Genomic DNA, 23,619 nt, shown 5'->3' with positions numbered 1-23,619 from the left:
AGAGAGAGAGAGAAAGAGAATGGGGAAAAGATTTTCAATGGCATGATGAGCCCATCAGCATAAGTCTAATGAAATTCCCACAATTTGCCCTACTAGAAACCAGCATTTTATGTCTTACATAATTCATTCTACAGTTTTTAAACACCAGATATGTGTCAGATATGTGTTTAAGGGACTAGAATATATTAGTGAATTAAAGTAACAAAAATCTCTGCCCTCAAACGGCTTACATTCAAGTGATGGATAGTAGTCAATGCTTACTATGCATCAAGCACCATTTTCAATATTTTATATGGATTAATGTATTTAATCCTCACAAGAATCGTATGAGATTCATACCACCATTTAAGTGAAAAGAACACTGAGGCACAAAGAGTTAAGTGACTTACTCAGAGACACAAGAACAAAATCTGTCTCAGCTTTAACCCTCAAAGGAAAATTAAAATGCAAACATTTGCAAAAGAACATGATAAATGCCCAATGTTCAGCTCAGTGCTCAATGGAATCGAAGGAATAAATTCCATCTCCACTGAATTTTTAGACTTCTTTTATTATGCAGCTTCTTTTTACAACCAACGCAACTAAAAGTATTAATATGACTATGACAACATTTTCCAAGTCTAAAATTACAAAACCAATTAGAAACTTATATTCCAGTACTATAAAAAAGTATAATTGATAATAGCTTTACTATTTAATTACTGTTTTTAGAAACAAAAATAATTTCAGCACTTACCACAGTTCATAACCACACATATGTTATTATTTGGTTAATGTCTATAGCCACTGCCCTGTATTTAGATATGCCCTGTATACTATCAAAGACTTGGCACAATAGTACAGTATCTTATACATCAGAAATTTACAGATTTAGCATTGCCTTTCAGTTTCTTTGTGAACACGATGAGGATACTGACTATAGTATATAGTAGCCAGATGTATGTGTATTGATTTGCTATGAGAATTATGCATAACAAGAAACTCTCTCTGGACAAAGGTACTAATACCTTTAAATAGAGGAAAGAATTGTTTTTTCACCAAATGGTGCTGGGACAATTAGATACCTACATGCAGAGTAATGAATTTGAACCCTTACCTCACACCATACACAAAGAGTAACTTGAACTATGTTGTATACTTACAAGTAAGAATTAAACTAAACTATAAAACTCTTAGAAGAAAACATAGGAGTAATGATCTTGTATTATGTAATAATTTCACAAAAGTAAACACACAGGAAATAAAAAAAAACACTAATAGGCATCACTGAAATTCAAAACCTTTTCACTTCAAATATACAATCAAGAAAGTAAAAAGACAAGCCATGGACTAGAAGAAATGTTTGAAAATCATATCTTCAATAATAAACTTGTATCTAAAGTATAAAAAAAAACTCTTACAACTCCATAACTAAGACGGTAAGATGGTAAACAACCCATTTAAAAACTGGCCAAAGGCTTGGCACAGTGGTTCACAACTGTCGTCCTAGCACTTTGGAAGGTGGAGTTGGGAGGACTGCTTAAATCCAGGAGCTCAAGACTAGCCTGGGCAACGCAGCAAGACCTTGTCTCTACAAAAAAATATTTTTAAAAAAATTAGCCAGATGTGCTGGTGCACACCTGTAGTCCCAGCTACTTGGGAGAATGAGGTAGATCACTTGACCCTGTGAGGTTGAGGCTGCAGTGGGCCATGATCATGCCACTGCACTCCAGCCTGGGCAACAGAGTAAGACCCCATCTTTTAAAACAAAAACACTACAAAAAATGGGCAAAAGATTTTAATAGACATTTCACCAGAGAAGATATAGAAATGGCCAACACAAATATGAAAAGAAGTTCATCTTCATTACTCATTAGGGATATTCCAATTAAAACCACAATGGAATCCCACTTCGCACCCCTAGAATATCAAATGCAGACAATGCTAATTGTTGGCAAGGACTTGGAGAAACTAGAAAGAATCTTTGTATTGGTGGGAATATTAAATGGTACAGTCACTTATAGAATGTTTCTATCAACCTATGCCACCCTAATGAATTGCTATTCTCTACTCTTTAGAATAGAATCAAGACACTCTTTTACTTACAACTTCAGCAAATAAAAGACAAATAGCCCACGTTTCCCTGTTCCCTGACCCAGGAAAAGCAGCAGTAATTGATCACTGAACTCTTCTCCCACCCAGCATACAAAGAGTGTCACAACTTTTCTCAACGGAGAATAATATGCAAACATTTCTATTTGTCACCTCCTGATACTGTCACTACTTTTTAGACATCCCACCTGCAATCCCCTTCTTTTATGACAATATTACCATTCCTGATCTTACACAGGCTACATATTAATCTTATTTGTGAGCTTTAAAAGTTTTAGGAAGGAAAAAATGTCTTGCATATAACCTGAAACTGAACCACAGAAGCTACCACATAACAGACCTGGGCTGGGCGTGGTGGCTCACGCCTGTAATCCCAACAATTTGGGAGGCCAAGGTGGGAGGATCACTTGAGGTCAGGAGTTTGAGAGCAGCCTGGCCAACATGGTGAAACCCTGTCTCTAATAAAAATACACAAATCAGCTGGGCATGGTGACAGGTGCCTGTAGTCCCAGCTACTCGGGAGGCTGCATCGGGAGAATCGCTTGAACCCAGAAGGCGAAGGTTGCAGTGAGCTGAGATCACACCACTGCACTCCAGCCTGGGTGACAGAACGAGACTTGAAGAAGAAGAAGAAAAAAAACAGACCTGGCCATAAACTGTGTTCTATTAAAAAATATATATACTGTACTAAATTATTAGTATATCTTAGTCAAATTTTAGTTTATATCTTTGTCAAATGTAAGATTCAAAATCCCAAGAAAGTTTTTATTATATAAGAAAATAAATTACAAAATCCACATATTAGCTCTCTGCAATCATTCTTAGGGCAATTTTTATTATTATACGAGTCATGGACAGTCTCATAAAATATTGTATATTTAAGCTGGGCACATAGGCACACATCTGTAGTTCCAGCAGAGGCAAGGATCTTTTGAGCCCAGGAGTTTGAGACCAGACTGGGAATATAGTGAGAACCTATCATTGCTCTCTCTAAAAAAAAGAAAGAAAAGAAAATTCTACATAATGAACTAATGTTAGAATTACCCAAGAAAAATAAAGGATAGACCCTTTAAAAATCTTGACATTAGATCTTACTGCTTCAAGCTTCTTTATACCGTAAAATTTCATTCATTTTTTTGTTGTTAACTCAAGTATGTCAGACTCCATTTGGACATCACTACATTTAACAAGCTATTTTGCACCTCCACTATTATTTGTGAAAAAAAAATCAGAGCTTCAGTGTTACTTCTCTACTTAACTCTAGTTCATGACTCTTTTTATGTTGAGGCTATAATTGTTGCTGAATCTCACAGAGATATTCATAGGAACTGTTTTTTTTCATTTCTTTCCCAACCTAAATAGAACCCACAGCCTTGAAATCAACTGCTGGGTTCTTTGTTTTCAACTGCCTTAAATCTTACACTATATCCTCCATAGCTAAGTACAAAATCATGTAAGGCAGACCAAATTTCCTGGAGCTAGTTTAAATGGTACTGTATTCAACAATATTGCAAGTCAAATAGACCTAAGGCAATATAATACACGGTCAGAGTAACAGAGAGTGAGATAAAAGTCTTCATTAGCGATCAAATAACTATTACCTTATCCATTTGGAGTGTTCTTTTGAGATACACTTAATACACTTCTATCTGTTGATAACAGCAACCCTGAATTAGAAAAAAAATAGTGAGCTGTTCCTATTGAAATGATACCTTAGGCACCTGTTGCCTACAGAAAGTAAACAGGAGGAAACAAATAAATCTGAGATCTGGGTTGTTTTGCCCAAATCACATCATTTCAGGGCACTCTGTGCCATGGGTTGCCACCTTTGTAAAATATTCACCCTGCACAATTTGTTTTGGTGCTCTGCCTCCCCCTGGGTTGTTAATATCAGCCTAACAAAGTACGCAATTAGGCTCCTCTATCTTAGCGTAGTTCTTTTGACAAGAAACAACACTGTGAACCTCTGTGTTAACATGAACAGGTGATAAAGAGGGTCAAATAGCCAATCACAGCTGCCAATAGGAGGGTTTCATGAAACACGCAAATCTCAAAGCCAGCCACTTAGCCGAAGCCCCAGGGAGTGGAGTTTGCTTTCTAACTCTCAATGTGTTCTCCTCTTTCCAGTCCTGCCACAAGCACTTTCTCTCTATATAGCTTGGCAGCCCATTAAAGCAAAAAATGCTTTAGTCACTGAAGCAATAAAGTTGAATAATCGCTGCCTTGAGTCTTTCTCCAAGTCATTTGAAGGAGGACCATTGTAAGATAGATTTACTTCTGGTAAATGATCTACATTAACGAGTGGGTTATAGAACAGCCGGGAGTAGCTTGGCAAAGTTACTGGCAGTGGCTGTGAAGTGGCAAGTAAATTGCCTAAAGAGAAGAAACTGCCTCAGTTACCAGGGCTCTGCCAAACCTTCATGAGCAATATGGTTTGCCTTGCACTGCTGCTAGCATTTGCTAGTGAATGTCACGTTTTTTGCTTTACAGGAACTCATGAAACAATTGCTTTCATAGGCAAAGACAATCATCTGGTCACTCAAGACTAAGTATGAGTTACCCCGGGAACATAGGGGCAAAGACTATAGGAAATTTCTCACTTTGCAATTTCCTACCTACCCTTAAGTCATTTCAAATCTAATAGGAGAGATGGAAGAAAAAATAATTCTAACCCTAGCAACATGCATGGAGGTGTACAGCTTGCACAGGGCACTCCATGGGCATATGCATTCTCCTTTTTCTTTTGTTTGTTTCTTTGTTTTTGAGACAAAGTCTTGGTGTATCACCCAGGCTTGAGTGAAGTGGCACAATCACAGCTCACTGTAACCTCCAATATCGGAGCTCAAACAACCCTCCTGCCTCAGCCTCCCAAGTAGCTGGGACTACAGACACATGCCACCATACTGGTCTTCCATCTGCATTTTCTTATTTGATAAACACAAGCTCTGCCATTTGCCAATTATGTGACTATTGTGAATTTACCCATGTTCTTCTTGCCTACATTTTGCCAGTTGTAAAGCTAGAGCACTACCCTCTAATGTCCTCGTAAGGATTAAATGAGAAACTGCAGGAAAAAGCAAAAAGCCTCATACTGAGCAAGCATTTGATAACTGTTAGCTTTTTAAAATTCTAATAAAACATGTAGCACAAGCACAAAGACACACAAAGACTCTATATAGCTCTCTGGAACTAGAAATTAATATAACTGAAGTGGATAGAACCTTACAGTGAATAGAGCAATGCACCATTTTCTATAAAGATTTCAAGAAACAGAATTAGTCTGATGGAGAAAAATGAAAGAGATTTCTGGGGGAGTCAGAGAGGGGAAAAGCATTTTAATGAATATAAGAAATGAGAATTGTTAAATTGTCAACTGATTCTAGAATGAAACCAAGAAAGGGAGTTTAATCTACTTAAATGACAATTACAGTAGTCTCCCCTTATCCAGTGGAGATGTATTGCAATATCCCCAGTGGATACCTGAAACCATGGACACTACTAAACTCTATATATATACGTGCATGAATTTCTTCTTCCTTCTTTACAATTTCATGGATAGAAGATTGTTTTTAACTGTAAATCTTGGCCACCTCAGCACATGATTCCTTTTTTCTTTCCTTATTAAGTCAAGAACTTTTGCCTTTTCTCTTTTTAAAAAACAGTTTTAATTTCTGTGGGTACATAGGAGTATATATTTATGGGGTACACAAGATTTTGTTGTTGTTGTTTTTGTTTTTTGTTTTTGTTTTTGAGATGGAGTCTCACTGTCTCCCAGTCTGGAGTGCAATGATGCAATCTCAGCTCACTGCAACTTCCGCCTCCCAGGCTCAAGCGATTCTCCTGCCTCAGCCTCCCAAGTAGCTGGGATTATAGGCACCCACCACCACACCCAGCTAATGTTTGTATTTTTAGTAGAAATGGGATTTCACCATGTTGACCAGGCTGGTCTCAAACTCCTGACCTCAAGTGATCTGCCCACCTCGGCTCCCAAAGTTCTGGGATTACAGGCATGAGCCACTGTGCCCAGCCTACATAACAATTTTTGATATAGGCATGCAATGTGTAATAATCGCTTCATGTGAAATGGGGTATCTATTCCCTCAAGCATTTATCCTTGTGTTACAAACAATCCAATTATACTCTTTTATTTAAAAATGTACAATTAAGTTATTGCTGACTATAGTCACCCTGTGCTATCAAACACCAGGTCTTGCTTATTCTATTTTTTTGTACCCATTAACCTCTGGGAAACATTCTTCTAATCTCTATATCCATGAGTTCAATTGTTTTGGCTTTTAGATCCCACTAATAAGGGAGAACATGCAACGTTTGTCTTTCTGTATCTGGCTTATTTCACTCAACAACCACCAATTCCATCCACGTTGCTGCAAATGACAGGCTCTCATTCTTTTTCATGGCTGAATAGCACTCCATTGTGCATATATACCACATTTTCTTCATCCATTCATCTGTTGATGGACACTTAGTTTACTTTCACAACTTGGCTATTGGGAACAGTACCGCAAAAAAACATGAGAGTGCAGATATCTCTTCAAAGCACTGATTTCCTTTCTTTGGGGTATATGCCCAGCAGGGGCATTGCTGGATCATATATGGTAGTTCTATTTTCAGTTTTTTGAGGAACCTCCAAACTGTTCTTCCTAGTGGTTGTGCTAATTTACATTCCCACTGACAGTGTACAAGGGTTCCATTTTCTCCATATCCTTGCCAGCATTTGTTATTGCCTGACTTTTGGACAAAAGCCATTTTAACTGGGGCGAAATGATATCTCATTGTAGTTTGGATTTGCATTTCTCTGATGATCCAAGATGTTGAGCATCTTTTCGTATGCCTGCTTGCCATTTGTATGTCTTCTATTGGGAAATGTCTGTTCAAATCTTTTGCCCATTTTTTGACTAGATTATGAGATTTTTTTCCTATAGAGTTGTTTCAGCTCCTTATATATTCTGCTTATGAATCCCTTGCTAGATGGGTAGTTTGCAAATATTTTCTCCCATTCTCTGGGTTGCCTCTTTACTTTATTGACTGTATTCTTTGCTGTGCAGAACCTTTTTAACTTGATATCCCATTTGTCCATTTTTGCTTTGGTTCCCCCAACACACACACTTGTTTTTTCCGAAAAACCTCGAGGCTTCCATGTGGCATATCTACATTGCCAGCATCACTATTCTTGGACTTTGGGGCCATTATTAAGTAAAACAAGAGTGATTTGAACACAAGCACCACAATACCATGACAGTTCATCTGACTACCAAGAAGCCTGCTAAGTAACTAACGGGCAGATAATGCAGACAACATGGAAATGCAGAACAAAGGGATGAGCCACATCCTGGGCTGGATGGAGCAGGTTGGTAAAAGATTTCCTCAGGCTACTCAGAACAGAGAGTGATTCAAAATTTATGAATTGTTCATTTCTGGAGTGTTCCACTTATATTTTTAGATCTCTGCTGATCTTGAGTAACAGAAGCATCAGAAAGCAAAAGCGCAGATCATGGAAGACTACTGTACAGTTGACCCTTCAACAACACAAGTTTGAACTGCACGGGTCCACTTATATATGGATTTTTTTCAATAAATACGCAAATACTTACAGAATGGACATGACTCCATTCACAGTCAAAAGACACATTAATGCAATATTAAATCATAACTGCATAAAATTAACTGGTACAGACTTTACTACTGTAATAATGTTGTAGCCACCTCCTGTTGCTGTTGCAGTGAGCTCCAGTGTTGTGAGTATCCACTTAAAATGTCACGTGTCACTAATCATCTAACAGGAGCTGTTCCTTCCTCCAGTAAATTGCACAGTAAAAAGTGATGCCTCGTGATTCTCCCATATTTTTCATTGTGTTTAGTGCAATACCATAAGCCTTGAATAACACCATGGGACCCATACGAAGTGCCAACAGTGAAGCTGGAAGGGCTCCCAAAGAGCAAAGCTGTGACATTACAAGAAAAAGTTGAATTGCTTGATATGTACTATAGATTAAGGTCTGCTACAGTGGTTGCTGTCATTTCAGAAAGACAATTCATCTTGAAACAGATGAATAAACTTCTGGTATTCACAATTACAGTAGTATTGGGAAGGTATTTTCTCTTCTTTGTATTTTCTTAATAACATTTTCTTTTCTCTAACTTTATTGTAAGACTGCAGTATATAATACATATAACAAACAAAGTATGCATTAATTGACTTTATGATATCAGTAATACCTCTGGTCAAGGGTAGGCTATTAGTTGTTAAGCTTTCGTGGAGTCAGAAGCTATACTGAAATTTTTGACTGCATAGGGAGTTGGTGTCCCTAACTTTGGCATCGTTCAAGGGTCCACTGAACTGTTTATTAACTTGCATGCTCCCTTAGGAAAAGGCAACGTTCTGATCACTTGCCAGTATTGACTTGCCCTTAGTTTATACTGAGTGAATCGTTTTTGAGTTAATGAAATGAAGACATAAGATGTTTTTGTCACTAAGTTTTAAAAGAGGTAAGTATTGAGAAACATGTGGCAATTCAATTCAACTTGATCTCATCAAAGCATAAGGTTTTCCAATACTTCACTGCCTACCAGATTGAAATTTTCATGCCCCTCTATAATCTCTATTGGAAGAACTTTGTTTAGCTATCAGGAGATCATTTTCCATGAATATTTCTGGACAATCTAGGCTTTCTGAGCAAAGGGCATTGGTTAAAGGATGCCTAAGAACAAATATGCCTTGGAAGCTAGAGATAATATATTTATTGTTCCAGAGAAATTTAGTGTTATCTCCTTAGAACCATTTGCTTATACCCCAGGCTAGGGAGTCTAGAGACTTTGCCTTTCCTCACTGGAGAAGATCTGTTTATATTCCAGCGTAAAGGTCTCTCCTCTCTCTCTCTCTCTCTCTCTGCAGGAGGGAAGATGGGCTGTTACACCAGCCACACCTCTACTTGAGCTCCAAGTCTCATGATTTCAGGGTTCCTCCCTTGGGGTGTAATACCTTCTGCATATGCAGAGCAATATAAGGCCTTTCCTGTGTTACCCCGTAGAGATTGGAGCTATGTGAGAACTGACATGTTCTTTAAGGAACAAATGGTCTTTTCTCTCATCCAGATACTTATTTCCTGTCAGAATCTGAACATATATATTCATATATATAAAATATATGCTTACATATTCATATATATGCTTATATATTATATAATATATTAATTTATATTATAAATACACACATATTTAACACTAAAATATTATGTTAAAAATGTTGTATTGCACATCATAATCCAATCTCCCTAAACATTCATTTCACCTTTCCCCAGCACAGTTACATAGCAACAATACAGTTTAACAGAGTTAGGCTTGTATTCAGTAAAACCGTTCATGAGATTCCTTTATTGTTGTTGTTGTTGTTGTTGTTGTTGTTGGTTGGTTGGTTCAGAAGCACCAATCTTAAATCATCAGCACAAGGGATTTTTCTGGAAACACAGATTGGTTCAGGAATGGGTAAATGACCCACTTAAGGCTCATGATTTAGAAGGAGAATTTTGCTGGGAATTATGAACACTCTTCTACCTCTTAAGAGAGTCTCTTCCATTGAATAAGAACAAGGAGGCATTCAGACCAATGCTACTGACAGCAATCCTATAATTTAAAGGGGAAGCAGCTTAGGATAAAATGGAAACTGGAGAAGGGGAATTCAGGGAACTAGGAAAAGCCTGAGCTCTTGAATGATCCCTCTGCTGGATCGGCTAACTGCAAAGACTTTCCTAACTCCGGAACTTCCTATTTTGTGAGCAAATTAATTGCATTATGGTGTTAACTCACTTGATTTAGGTTTTGTGTTATATGTAACTGAATTCATTCTAACTGATAAATACTTGACATAGTGTCTATGGATAATTAATTCTGAAGATCTCTTTTGCTAGATCAGCTTGTATGAAATGCAAATTGTCTTGTTGGGCTAATCTTCTCTGAAGAAGAAAATCATTATACTAAATAGAGGAAGTGTGTGTAATAGTAAAGAAAATGATATGAAACCAACAAATAAATGAAAATAATTATAATAAATGGATAAGTAAATAAAATACATATATATATTAGTGGCTACCCAGAAAATTGCCTGCCAAAATGAAGGGTTTTTTTTTTTTTCTTTAAGGGAAAAAGAATATTTCTTTTTCAAACAGAAATTAGCTATGAATCTTTCACACTCAGATTCCAAGTAGTTGTCCCTTACTCTTTAGTTCAATATTTTTGATAGATACAAGGAGGAAAGAGTTAAAATTCATAGAGAGTTACTTTATAAACTGATTGCAAAAGAGGTCACAAGCAACAGGTGTGAGAAGATAAAAGCACTTCAGGTGTTGAGTTGCCCTTTGAAGCAAGCAGGCCAAATTCAAGTGGCTCTAAAACTATTAATTTATGGCTGGGTGTGGTGGCTCACATCTGTAATCCCAGCATTTTGGGAGGCCCAGAGGGGAGGATTGGTTGAGCTTAGAAGTTCAAAACCAGCCTGGGCAACATAGGGAGACTTCATCTCTACAGGAAAATAATTTTTAATTCGCTAGGCATGGGATATGCTCCTGTGGTCCCAGCTACTTGGGGGACTGGGGCAGGAGGATCACTTAAACCCAGGAGGTCAAGGCTGTAGTGATCCGTGATTGTACCACTGCACCCTAGCTTGGGAGACAAAGTGAGACACTGTCTCAAAGTAAATAAATAAATAAACTTATTAATTCAGGTTCACTTATGCATAGAAGAGCATAATTCTGGTTAAACCTACCAATAAGAAAAAAATGACATGGTTATGGCCTATTGTTAGAAAAGACTCCTTGTATGTACCCATTTGTTTTATAGGACATTTTACCCTGTGCCTCATTAGGGCATTGAAAAGCAGAGTATGTAAGGTGCTGCATATATTAAACAACAAAGAAAGAAGTATAGTATATTCAGGGGAAGATTTTGAGGCTAATGGGTATGCAGAAATCATCTCCGACAAGGAATGGGGAGAGAATCAAATGTATGAATGTGTCTGCCAGGTATTAAACACACTCAGGAAACCTTTTAGTATTCTCTAAACAATGCATATCTAGCTCCTCTCATCAGTGTGGTTCTCAGCTTTTAGTTTGCATGAGAATTACCGAAAGATTTCATTTAAAATCTAGACAACCAAGACTAGCCCAGGAGACTGAGTGACGCAGGTCTGGATCAGGGTCCAAGAATTTTTTAACAAACACCCAAATAAACAACCAACTATATCTGATGCAGGTGACTGGTGGAGCACGCTTTGACAAAAAACTACTCTATAGATGCTATTATTTTTTAAGTAGGCTACAGCTTTGAAGGAAGCCTCTTACTCAACTGTGAAAATTATCAAGGTTCAGAACTGTTAAAACCAAAAAGAAAAAGTGTGATAATTGAAAATAAACTACGGCGGGTCAAGAGTGGAAGCAAAGAAAAAGGTTAGGAGCCGTTGCAGTCACCCAGCTGAAAGATGATGATGTATTGGATCAAAGTGACTGTAATGGAAGCAGGAAGAGTGGTTACATTCTTGAAATATTTTGAAAATAGATTCAAAGGCTTTCCCCAAGGATTGATGTGGGATACGAAAAAGGTGAGGCCTGAGAAAGTAGAAAGATGAAGTTGCCATTACCTGAGATGGGGAAAGTTGCAGGTGAAGCACACTGGGAGTTGAGATCAGGGGTCCAGCACTGGGCATGTGAATTTGGGGATGTCTAGCACACATTAAAGTGAAAATGCATTTATATTCTTCTTTTTTTTTTTTTTTTTTTTGAGACGGAGTCTCGCTCTGTCGCCCAGGCTGAAGTGCAATGGCGCGATCTCAGCTCAGAGCGACCAGTACCACAGAAAGTACATGCACCATCTCACTTAAGATGATTCTTATAGCACCTTTATTTATAATTTTTAGCTAGATGCTAATTAACTTGCCCCAAGGTATCACTGAACTAATAAAAGAAAACCTATTCTTCTCTCTGTCCAAAAGCTGTGCTTTTAGACTCTACACGGCATCATTACTAATAAATGAGAAAACAATACTAAAGTGTCAGGTTTCTTAGTACATAACTTACCAAAAACTGGCCAGCTTTTAAAATATGACAGTGGCTAAGTTGGAATGAATTGCACAAAAGTATCTGAAAAACCATCGAAAAGAACAGTTTTCCAATATTCACCGCGTTATCCCCCGAAGGCATAACAGGAAATTGAAATTTGGCATCAGACCAGCTTTAAAGCTTTCATGATTTTAATCTTGAGAGATTATGATTCCAGCTTTAAGTAGCTTATGCGACTTATCTCCATAGGCCAAACCAAAATGTCGGCAGTCATTTGGAAATAGGCCCTGCCATTGTGTTCAGTGACATTTTATATTGGCAGGAAGTGATCATATATGCAATTATTTTGTGTAATCCTTGCATTCCTGTTAGTATAAGCTAGAGAAAAGAAAAAAAAATTGATGATCATGTTCCTTAGTGTGAAATTGGACAAAATGCTGTCCCATTGCTGATCCCTTCTTTCCACTAAGAAATAATTATGCCACTGTGGTAGCTACAACTGAGGTATAATGAGAAAATAATTTTCTTGAAATGAACAGGAAGCTTCAGATGGAAACACACTTTCATTACTTTTCCATTTCACTTCACCAGGATTCAATTTCTCCTTGAAATAGTATCTACTTATAAAACCAACACAAAGACACAACTACTGCTAAGATGTTCATTTATACATAGATATTGGGGAAAAGAGTGAAACTAGTTTCACTGTCCCTGTTTTGTTAATGGCTGTAGTGACCATTAATTTTGTCCCTCTTGCTAACTGATCTTGATCAGCTAACAAAAAACTTTAGCGTTTGAAAGAAAAAAAGCACGTTTCTTCTTTTGTATTCAATTATATTTCACTTATATGCTTGGTATTCTTCTAAAACGCCAAATCAAGAAAAATTCAGTAGGACTCATTCATCTAAACAAAGATTAAAAATTTTAGCACCCATATACATGATGTAATTTACATTTGAATATTGCTTATATCATGTCCCAGCTGAAATACTAAGAGATTTCTAGTCTTTAAGATATCAATACACTTTACACCGGCATGGCAAAGACAGAGAGTAGATTCCAGTTAATTTCCAATCCTGCAGCATCCTTGGTTAAGGTGGTATATTAGTCAGAGTTCTCCAAAGAACCAAAAAAATAAAACTAATGAGATATGAAAATAAAGAAAGATTTTAAGGAATTGGTTCACACAATTGTAGGGGCTAGTGAGTCCAAAGTCTGCAAGGCAAGCCAGCAGTCTGGAGACCCAGGGAAGAATTGATGTTACAATCTGAAAGCACAATTTCTCTTCCTCGGGAGCCTCAGTCTTTTCTCCCAAGACCTTCAACTGATTGGATGAAGCCCACTCCCATTATGGAGGGACATCTGCTTTGCTCAAAATCTTCTGATTTAAATTTTTGAAAGATTTTCACAGAGACATGTAGACTGGTGTTTGACCAAATATATACATACCATGGCATAGCCAAGATAACACAAAATTAACCATCATAGGAGGCCGTGGAAGACTTCACAATACCAGCAGAAATTATGTACATGGCATACAGGCGCTGAATTAGTCCATTTTCATGCTGCTGATGAAGACATACCTGAGACTGAGCAATTTACAAAAGAAAAAGTTTCAATCGACTTATAGTTCCACATGGCTGGGAAAGCCTCACAATCATGGCAGAAAGCAAGGAGGAGCAAGTCACATCTTGCATGGATGGCAGCGGGCAAAAAGAGAACGTGCAAGCAGGGGAAATGCCAGATGCTTGTAAAACCATCAGATCTTGTGAGAACTCACTATCATGAAAACAGTATCGGAAAACAGCCCCCATGATTCAATTATCTCCACCTGGTCCCACCCTTGACACGTGGGGATTACTACTATCCAAGGTGAGATTTGGGTGGGGACACAGAGCCAAATCATATCATTCTGCTCCTGGCCCCTCCCAAATCTCATGTCCGCACATTTCAAAACCAATCATGCCTTCCCAACAGTTCCCCAAAGTCTTATCTCATGCCAGCATTAACCCAAAAGTCCAAAGTCCAAAGTCTCATCTGAGACAAGACCTGTACAATCACAAGAAAGCTAGTTACTTCCTGGACACAATGGGGGTACAGGTATTTGGTAAATATACCCATTCCAAATCGGAGAAATTTGCCAATAAAAGGAGCTACAGGGCCCATGCAAGTCTGAAATCCAGCAGGGCAGTCAAATTGTAAATCTCCAAAATGATATCCTTTGACTCCAGGTCTCACATCCAGGTCATGCTGATGCAAGAGGTGGGTTCCCATGGTCTTAGGCAGCTCCAGCCCTGTGGCTGTGCAAGGTACAGCCTCCCTCCTGGTAGCTTTCATAGGCTGGCATTGAGTGTCTGGCTTTTTCAGATGCATGGTGCAAGCTGTAGGGGGTCTACCATTCTGGGGTCTGGAAGAAGGTGGCCCTCTTCTCACAGCTCCACTGGGTGGCACTCCCAGTAGGCAGAGGTTTCTAAACCTGGATTCTTGACTTCTTTGCACTGCAGGCTGAACACCATGTAGAAGCTGCCAAGGCTTGGAACTTGCACCCTCTGAAGCCATGGCCCAAGCTTTACCTTGGCCCCTTTTAGTCATGGCTGGAGCAGCTGAGATGCAAGGCACCAAGTCACTAGACTGCACACAACACAGGAACCTTGGGCCTGGCCCACAAAACCATTTTTCCTCCTAGGCCTCTAGGCCTGTGATGGGAGGGGCTGCTGTGAAGACTTCTGACACATCCCGGAGACATTTTCCCCATTGTCTTGGGGATTAACATTTGGCTCCTTGGTACTGATGCAAATTTCTGCAGCCGGCTTGAATTGCTTCTGAGAAAATGGGATTTTCTTTTCTATTACATTGTCAGGCTGCAAGTTTTCTGAAATTTTATGCCCTGCTTCCCTTATAAAACTGAATGCCTTTAACAGCACCCAAGTCACATCTTGATGCTCTGCTGCTTGGAAATTTCTTCTGTCAGATACCCTAAATCATCTCTCTCAAGTTGAAAGTTCTACAAAACTCTAGGGCAGGGGCAAAATGCCACCAGTCTCTTTGCTAGAACATAACAAGAGTCACCTTTATTCCACTTCCCAATAAGCTCCTTATCTCCAGCTGAGACCACCTCACCCTGGACCTTATTGTTCATATCACTATCAGCATTTTTGTCAAAGCCGTTCAGCAAGTCTCTAAGAAGTTTCGAACTTTCCCACATTTTTCTGTCTTCTTCTGAGCCCTCCAAACTGTTCCAATCTCTGTCTGTTACCTAGTTCCAAAGTTGCTTCCACATTTTCAGGTATCTTTTTGGCAATGCCCCATTCTACTGGTACCAATTTACTGTATTAATCCATTTTCATGCTGCTGATAAGGACATTCCTGAGATGGGGCAATTTACAAAAGAAAGAAGTTTAATCTACTTACAGTTCCACATGGCTGGGGAAGCCTCACAATCATGGTGGAAGGCAAAGAGGAGCAAGTCACATCTTACATGGATGGCAGCAGGCAAAGAGAGAATGTACGAGCAGGGGAAATGCCAGATGCTTATAAAACCATCAGATCCTGTGAGAACTCACTATCATGAGAACAGTAAGGGGGAAACTGCCCCCATGATTCAATTATCTCCGCCTGGCCCAACCCTTGACACATGGGCATTATTACATTCAAGGTGAGATTTGGGTGGGGACACAGAGCCAAACCTTATCAGGTGCCACAAACAAGAGTAGACTCTTTAATTATGTAGAGGAACAACAACAAAAAAAGCTAATGACTTTTACTTACCCATTTTAGTAGTATTAACTAGACTAGTAGATTATAAAATGTGGCCCCCAGACCAGAAACATCACCGTCATGGGACACTGTCTCAGACTTCTTTGTGATCTATTGAAACAAAAATCTGGGGGTGGGGCCCAGCAATACAGGTTTTGACAAGCCCACTGGGGAATTCCAATGCTCAGCAAAGTTTAAGAGCCGATGAATTGGACCCTTGCATCACTAAAAAATTCACACATTTCTTTTGTCTAGGGGAAAAGTTTATTTTTATATTGCTAGTTGGTTAATGTACCTAAACAGTATTTTCCACTCACCAACAATCATTTACCAAGTATCCACTATGTGCATGATCTATGTGGTTATTAATTCTTCTGAACTAATAAGAAGGTGACCAGTAAAGAGAGGTGAGGCTGCCTAGGTAGGTTGGGGCCAGTTTGTGACAGGTTTTGTTTTGTTGTGTTGTGTTTTGTTTTGTTTTGTTTTTACTTTTTTTGATACATTGAGGTTTCTTTAAACACTGACAGCTTAAATTTGTAAAAGAAAAACTTCAATTATCAAAAAAATAACGCTAAGAGCAACATGAAGAAATAGGATATCTAGGAAGTGATAGAACTGCTCGTGAGAAGAGCAGCTGGGAAAAAAAATAAAATAGTCCAGACCAGAAAGAAGTGAAAAAAGAGTGGAGGAGAGAAAGAGGATTTCAGAAATAGAATTGGTGGGAATAAGTGATCAAATGGATACAAGGCATGAGTGGTGACATGTATGTATACACACATAAACACACACGCAGGTACATGCACATTTGATGAAAGAGAAAGGCCAAATTTATAGCAGAAAATAATTCAGACATGAATAGGGAAAAGTTGGAAATGAAAGACATCTCAGAATAAGCAATAGATACGGGACTTTTTAGTATAGAGGTCATAGCTAAAGCCATCAGAGCAGACAAAATTGCATAGTTTGGAGTACTTAAATCATGATTTTTCTAGCCTAAGTAGTAGTAGTAGGAGAAGAAGCCATGATTTTCATCAGTTGTATGGTTGTTAAAACACAGTCAATACAACTAACGCAAACTAAAAAAGTAAAATTTGACATGATCCTAGCTGGAGAGTTATGCAGATATTGAGGGCTGCTGCATTGGATAAGGCACACATGAAAGGAGACTCATACATTCCTGAAGTAAAAGCGAGAAACTAGGGAGGATTGAGGCAGAACTCTATAGATGTCCAACCATTCCAGGAAAGGTAGGGGAAGAGGAATCAATAAAGAAGGCTTAAGAGAAGCTGCAAAAGAAAGTGAGGAGATGCAGAATGGAGCAATGGTAAGAAAACCAAGACAGGAGAGCACTTGAAATGGAGGGAGTGCTAGGAAACCCCATGTCCTGATGAGAACTGCAAAGCACCAACTGCAGATGGATAACAGCAAGCCCCAGGTGCCCAGAGTACAAATGGTCTCAAGAGTATGGGGGAGGGATTCATCTTAGAGCCATCCAGTGTCTCCCATTCTCACTTCCCCTCCCTGCACAAGGAGGAAAGCGGACTCAAAGACCCCACTCCTTGAGCTCCAAAATTCCAGGACAGAGATTCCCTGAAATTAGAAATGAGCAAGTTTTAGGTTGGGCTCAGTTGGCATTTTTAATAAGAGCCCATATAATACCAATTTGATTGTTCTGAAAAACACTCTAAGAAATACCATTATACAGTTGCTATGAGTAAACACGGTTTCTATTAGCATCTCCTCTCTGACTTCCCATAATTTTTTGTGTGCTTGTCTCATGAGATTTATGACACATTTTTTTATGAACACATTGTAGAAGTCATCTCAGATTCCCTCCTCCCTGCCTGTCGCCTGGGGCTGTTCCTTCTCTTGGAAGGATATGTTTGGTGTTGTCTCTCCCTCTCCTGGTGAGTGTCTGTCTCTGTGATGCTCTCCACTGCACCTTCTGTGAGTAGATCCCTTTCCCAGAGTATCTTGTCCATAATAGATGATTGAAGAAATAAGTATAAAGAAATATGACATGACATAATTATTTCAAAGTTGAAATTCAAATGCCATCATGATTAGTCATTTTAAGGTACCATTATTATTTTAAGAGTGATAATTACTAGAAGTTTCCCACAGAGCCGTGATACCCATTCATGAATGAAGCAGTCATTCTAAGTTAACTCTAAGAAAAACTCCTCTTACATTTTCTATTTTTCTACTTTTCTCGTTAACATACTGATAATTTCCATTTTTTCAACATACAATGCAATTTACAAAAACTATTTCCCTGGAAGAAGAATAATATTAAAACAAATGAAATCAGGCACAGTGACTCATGCCTAAAATCCCAACTACTCTGGAGGTTGAGGCTGGAGGATCACTGGAGTCCAAGAGTTCAAGGCCAGCCTGGGAAACATAACAAGACCCCATATCCAAAATAACAAAAAATAAAATAAAATAAGTCTCTGGTAACTGAAAAAAAAAAGTTAACATTTTGTCCAATAATCAGGATTGTCCTTTGGGAGATATTGCAACAAAAGTTTATAAGCACATATGGAATGATTTGAACATTCATGGTACCACTACATATACTCTCACCCTTATCAGGAGTCATTTCTATTTCATCATAAAAAGTGAACTACCTTACTAATAGCAACAAAAGTAGCCATGGGAGTAAGAATGAAGTTTGTGAAGAGAATGGGAAGTATTAGTAAAAATGTCTCAAGTTTTGATCAACAGTTTTTAAAGAATAAACTGAAAAAAGATGTGCATGGCTTCTAAATATATTATGATCAGGAGACAGGGATCAGACAGTCTGAGAATGGGTCAAAACAAAAAAAATTTGGAGTACTCTGAAAAAATCATTCCTGCTTAAATTCTATATCTAGCTGTAGATAAAGGAAGACAATGGTTCTAGGAGACAGGTGAGTTGGCTGCTTTTGAACTAGAAGGTGAGGAGGACCACAGGGAGATAGACCATGGGGGAGAATGTAATATAATATCCAAGTAATGTTACCAAAAGCAGAAATACCTAAAGAAATAAGTCCTCAACAAGAACCAAAACCTTCAGAATCCAATTTTCAATTCAAACTCTTTTTGACTGCTTTGATTTTTAAATTTCCATTTAACAAGAATCTTATGTAAAGTAAACAAAAAGGGAATATTTTTAAAGAAGCAAGGTATATTATGCTTTTTGGAATTCTGTAATATCAGTTTAATTGGGCCTTTGGTATATGGACCAGAGTGTATATGTCTATATTCACACAGACTGTCCCCAGGTTATGATGGTTTAACTCAAGTTCGTCCAACCTGCAGCCCAGGATGGCTTTGAATGTCGCCCAACATAAATTCGTAAAGTTTCTTAAACCATTATGAGATTTTTTCAAGCTTTTTTTTTTTTTTTTTTTTTTTTTTTTTTGTTCATCAGCTATTGTTAGTGTTCAAGTATTTTATGTGTGGCCCAAGACAATTCTTCTTTCAATGTGGCCCAGGGAAGCCAAAAGATTTGACACCCCTGATTTAACTTAACAATTTTTCAACTTTATGATGGTGTGAAAGCAATACACATTCAGTATAAACTGCGCTTCGACTACTCATGCAACCATTCTGTTTTTCATGTTCAGTACACTACTCAATAAATCACATGAGCTATTCCACACTTTATTATAAAATAGACTCTCTGTTAGATGATTTTGCCCAACTGTAGGCTAATGTTAACGTCCTGAGCATATGTAAGATCAGCCCGTTTAAACTATAATGTTTACTGGTTACATGTATTGAATACATCTTCAACTCACAATATTTTCAACTTAACAATAGATTTCTCAGGACATAACCCCATTGTAAGAAGAGGAACATCTGTATGTCTATAAATAATCTATATGTAAATAAATATACACACCTACATTTAAATATATAGATAAAGGCAATCTGTGTATCAAATCGATACATATAAGATAATCATGCATATATAACGACCTGCCAGATTATAGCAATACCAATTTGAAATTTTAGGTACTACTTATTTAACTGGGAAGCAACTTTCTAACCTACACAAATGAGAAAACACTAAATGAAAAGTTAGATCTGCACAAAACCTAAGTTTGTAATTATACCGTGATAAAGTTAATTTCAACCATTTCATGATTTGAATGACTAATACAAAATATCTCACAGCCCTTGTGATCAAGCTACTAGAAATAAATCATTTTGTTTTATTCACAGCCATCCTCATTATCCAAATCAGTGCCCAAATTATTGTAGGAGATCAAGAGATCACTGTAGAAAGAAGAATTTTCAACCAGATAGAGGCATCTACTGGCAAAAGTGAATATGCTAATTATAAACAATTTTGAACTATTTTTTCAAACAAGAACTTCTGTATGCCCTGTCTTTAAGTCTCTAAGTCACTTAAGAGTCAGTCTATACTTGTAAGTAGTTTGTCAATTTTTCTTGTTTTCCTAAATTTTTTAATATAGATTCTCTTTTCTTCCCCAAGAGCACCCCAAATTAATGGGGTTCTGTAATTATTCATACTGCAAATACATGATAACATTCTGTTTATACTATTTTCATGGAGTAAATGACAGCATAAGCATCAATATATTTTATTATTCTAATGTGTGATTACTCAAACTTTTATGTCAGAGACACACAAAACAGAATGAAAGAAAAATGTGATTGGTGCTGACTTACATGAAATATTCTGTATTAAATTATTCCCATATGGGGTAGCCTACATAGCAGCTAAGAAATCCTTGAATTATTCAGGAAACAGTTATTCCTTTCAATAATTTCTCAAGAATTTGGGTTTCTACATTTTAATAACCTTCTAAACTGATTTTTTTAATTTAATGGAAATCTGGGTATAACTTAGAATCGTAAAAGGATATATATATATATCTACATTAAAGGAAAAAGAATATATTGAATGATAAGATTCGTATTTGGATTAAACTATTAATTTTAATTGTGTCTTTGCAGGACAATGAAAGTTTTTTCTTTTAATGTTCATTTACACTATCAATAGCAAAAAACCTTCCTGATTTTCTTTGCTCTTACATTCAGATAAAAAAAGTTTATATTGTAATTTTTGCAATAAAGATATTTTTCTACAATGTAGAAATCTTTATCTACAGTAGCACTCTTCAGCTAAATAAAAATAGCCATTGTTTCTATTGCAAAACCCACATAATACAAAGTGCTTTCTGCATTTTCTGAACCAAGTCTCTAATAAGAAACAAACATCTAAGATTACCATTAAACATAGATATGTTTTGAAAGAGACTAATCTTGCTTGAGTCAAATTAAACAGGGTTAGACATGAAGGTCCACATGAATGGTCTATTTCCCGTTCTGTCTCAAGCAAAGCACCTGCCTAGTGTGGTTCTGAGTCTGCAGCTGTCCTCTTCCCCGGAGTTTGACTGATGAAGGAGTCTTTTGTTCTACTGATAAGTGATACATTGTGTATTGCTCAGGTGCCTTGAACAAAAAGTATAAGGCAACACAATGAGCTTCTCTACAGCCAGCTTTAAGAAGATGAAGAATAAAAGTAAAACTAGCTTTACCTGAGATGTGTTCTTTTCAATGAAACTTTCCTTGCCCATTCTAAAGGAAAATATCATTCTGTATGTTTATAAAAGCTTGTTCCATAGTTTGTCTCTCACCCCCGACATCCCGATTCTGTGATAAAAGCAACAGGAACAGAGGTTCTTTTTTGTTAAAATGGTTAAGTTGGGTGAATTGCTGGCTTTTTGAAGGGGATTGTTGGAGTGACTTTATCTGAGCTAAGTTGCCTCACTTAATGTGTCTAAACAATCAGATACAGTCATTTAAATAACCATCAATTCTATTAGGTATCAACATAGAATGAAGATATTTAAAGCTTTCTTATATGTTCTTAAATTCCTAATTTTTTTCTTTTTTCAACATATTTCTAAGTGCAAAAATATAAATATATAAATATATTATTTTATAATATTTTGAAAGCCTACTTTTTTTTTTTTTTTTTTTTTTTTTTTTTTTTTGAGGCAGAGTCGCCCAGGCTGGAGTGCAATGGTGCGATCTCCGCTCACTGTAACATCTGCCTCCCGGATTCAGATGATTCTCCTGCCTCAGCCTCCCAAGTAGCTGGGATTGCAGGTGCCCACCACCACATCCAGCTATTTTTTGTATTTTTAGTAGAGATGGGGTTTCACTATGTTGGCCAGGCTGGTCTCAAACTCCTGTCCTCATGATCTGCCCACCTCGGCCTCCCAGAGTGCTGGGATTACAGGCGAGAGCCACCATGCCTCACCAAGAATGTTTTTAAAATTAAGGTAGGATATACAATTTATTTGGTGAAGTTATGTTTTATATTTAAATAAAATATTTGCTTTTTTCTAGAGATATTCTGAAACCACAATGTAAAAAAGCATTCAATAAAATATTCGTATTTTTCTAGAGACATTCTGAAACCACAAGGTAAAACAACATTCCTGGGGGCGGGGGGTACAGTAACATTTCTTTTTCAACTCTCCTTTGACCAGTAGAGCATGATGCCCCTCCGGGACATTGTGGCTTGACCCAACTGGTGTGTGCAGATTCTAGCTACTATAAACCACACTGTTCTATGGCTTGACAATTCCACTTCATCAAGAAAAAAAAAAACATGCACTACATTATTGATGATTATCACAGGAATTGCATTGATTAGTGTTGTTACTGAGTTTTTCTCATCCATCTTCCATACCAGGTTATTACATTTATATGATTTACAACTCTGTGATTCTTAGAATCACTAAAATCAGTACCGAAAGTTTTCAATATAGCATTTCCATCTTTGGTGAGTTCACAAAATATTTTTTGGATAATGAATAAAAGGCTCTCCAACATTGTAACTTTATATGCTGTGTTTCCAATGGTTCTTTAGCCTTTTAGATGCACCACTGGCATTATTTGCTGTGTTATAAAATCTATTAAATGTTTACATACTTTTTTTTTTTTGAGACAGAGTTTCACTCTCGTTGCCCAGGCTGGAGTGTAATGGCATGATCTTGGCTTACTGCAACCTCTGCCTCTTGAGTTCAAGCGATTCTCCTGCCTCAGCCTCTCTAGTAGCTGAGATTACAGGCACCTGCCACCACGCCCAGCTAATTTTTTTGTATTTTTAGTAGAGACAGGGTTTCACCATGTTGGCCAGGCTAGTCTTGAACTCCTGTCCTCAAGTGATCCACCCACCTCGGCCTCCCAAAGTGCTGGGATTGCAGGCATGAGCCACTGAGTCTGGCCAGTTTACATACATTTTAACACAGTATAAGTATGTATCAAATGTTCGTACACTTTATATATAAATGCTTAGTGAGCAGAATTTATATGTTTTATTAACCTATAAATCACAGGAGCCTACAACAGAGCCTGGCAAACAGTTGTGCAATATTTGCTTAAGTAATTGATAATTAATTGGCAATGAGATGGTAAATCAGATCTTAAAATTACGTAGAAGATTCTATAATTTCCGCCTAGTCAAATACTGAATATTAACACAAATTTTATTATTTTATTCTTAATTCTACCCAAAATAAACTAAATATTTTTTATTTATTTTACATGGGATTCCAAGTTCTACAATAAATTGCGATATCACAGAGAGGTGATGGTATCATTTTCTAGAATATTCCTTCTAGAGACCCTCTACATGAAAGAAATTAGAATTATAAAATGTCTAACACTTTTATTA

This window comes from Colobus angolensis, unplaced genomic scaffold, assembly GCF_000951035.1.
Source record: "Colobus angolensis palliatus isolate OR3802 unplaced genomic scaffold, Cang.pa_1.0 Scaffold14, whole genome shotgun sequence".
Lineage (NCBI taxonomy): Eukaryota > Metazoa > Chordata > Mammalia > Primates > Cercopithecidae > Colobus > Colobus angolensis.
This window is presented reverse-complemented; position numbering follows the sequence as displayed.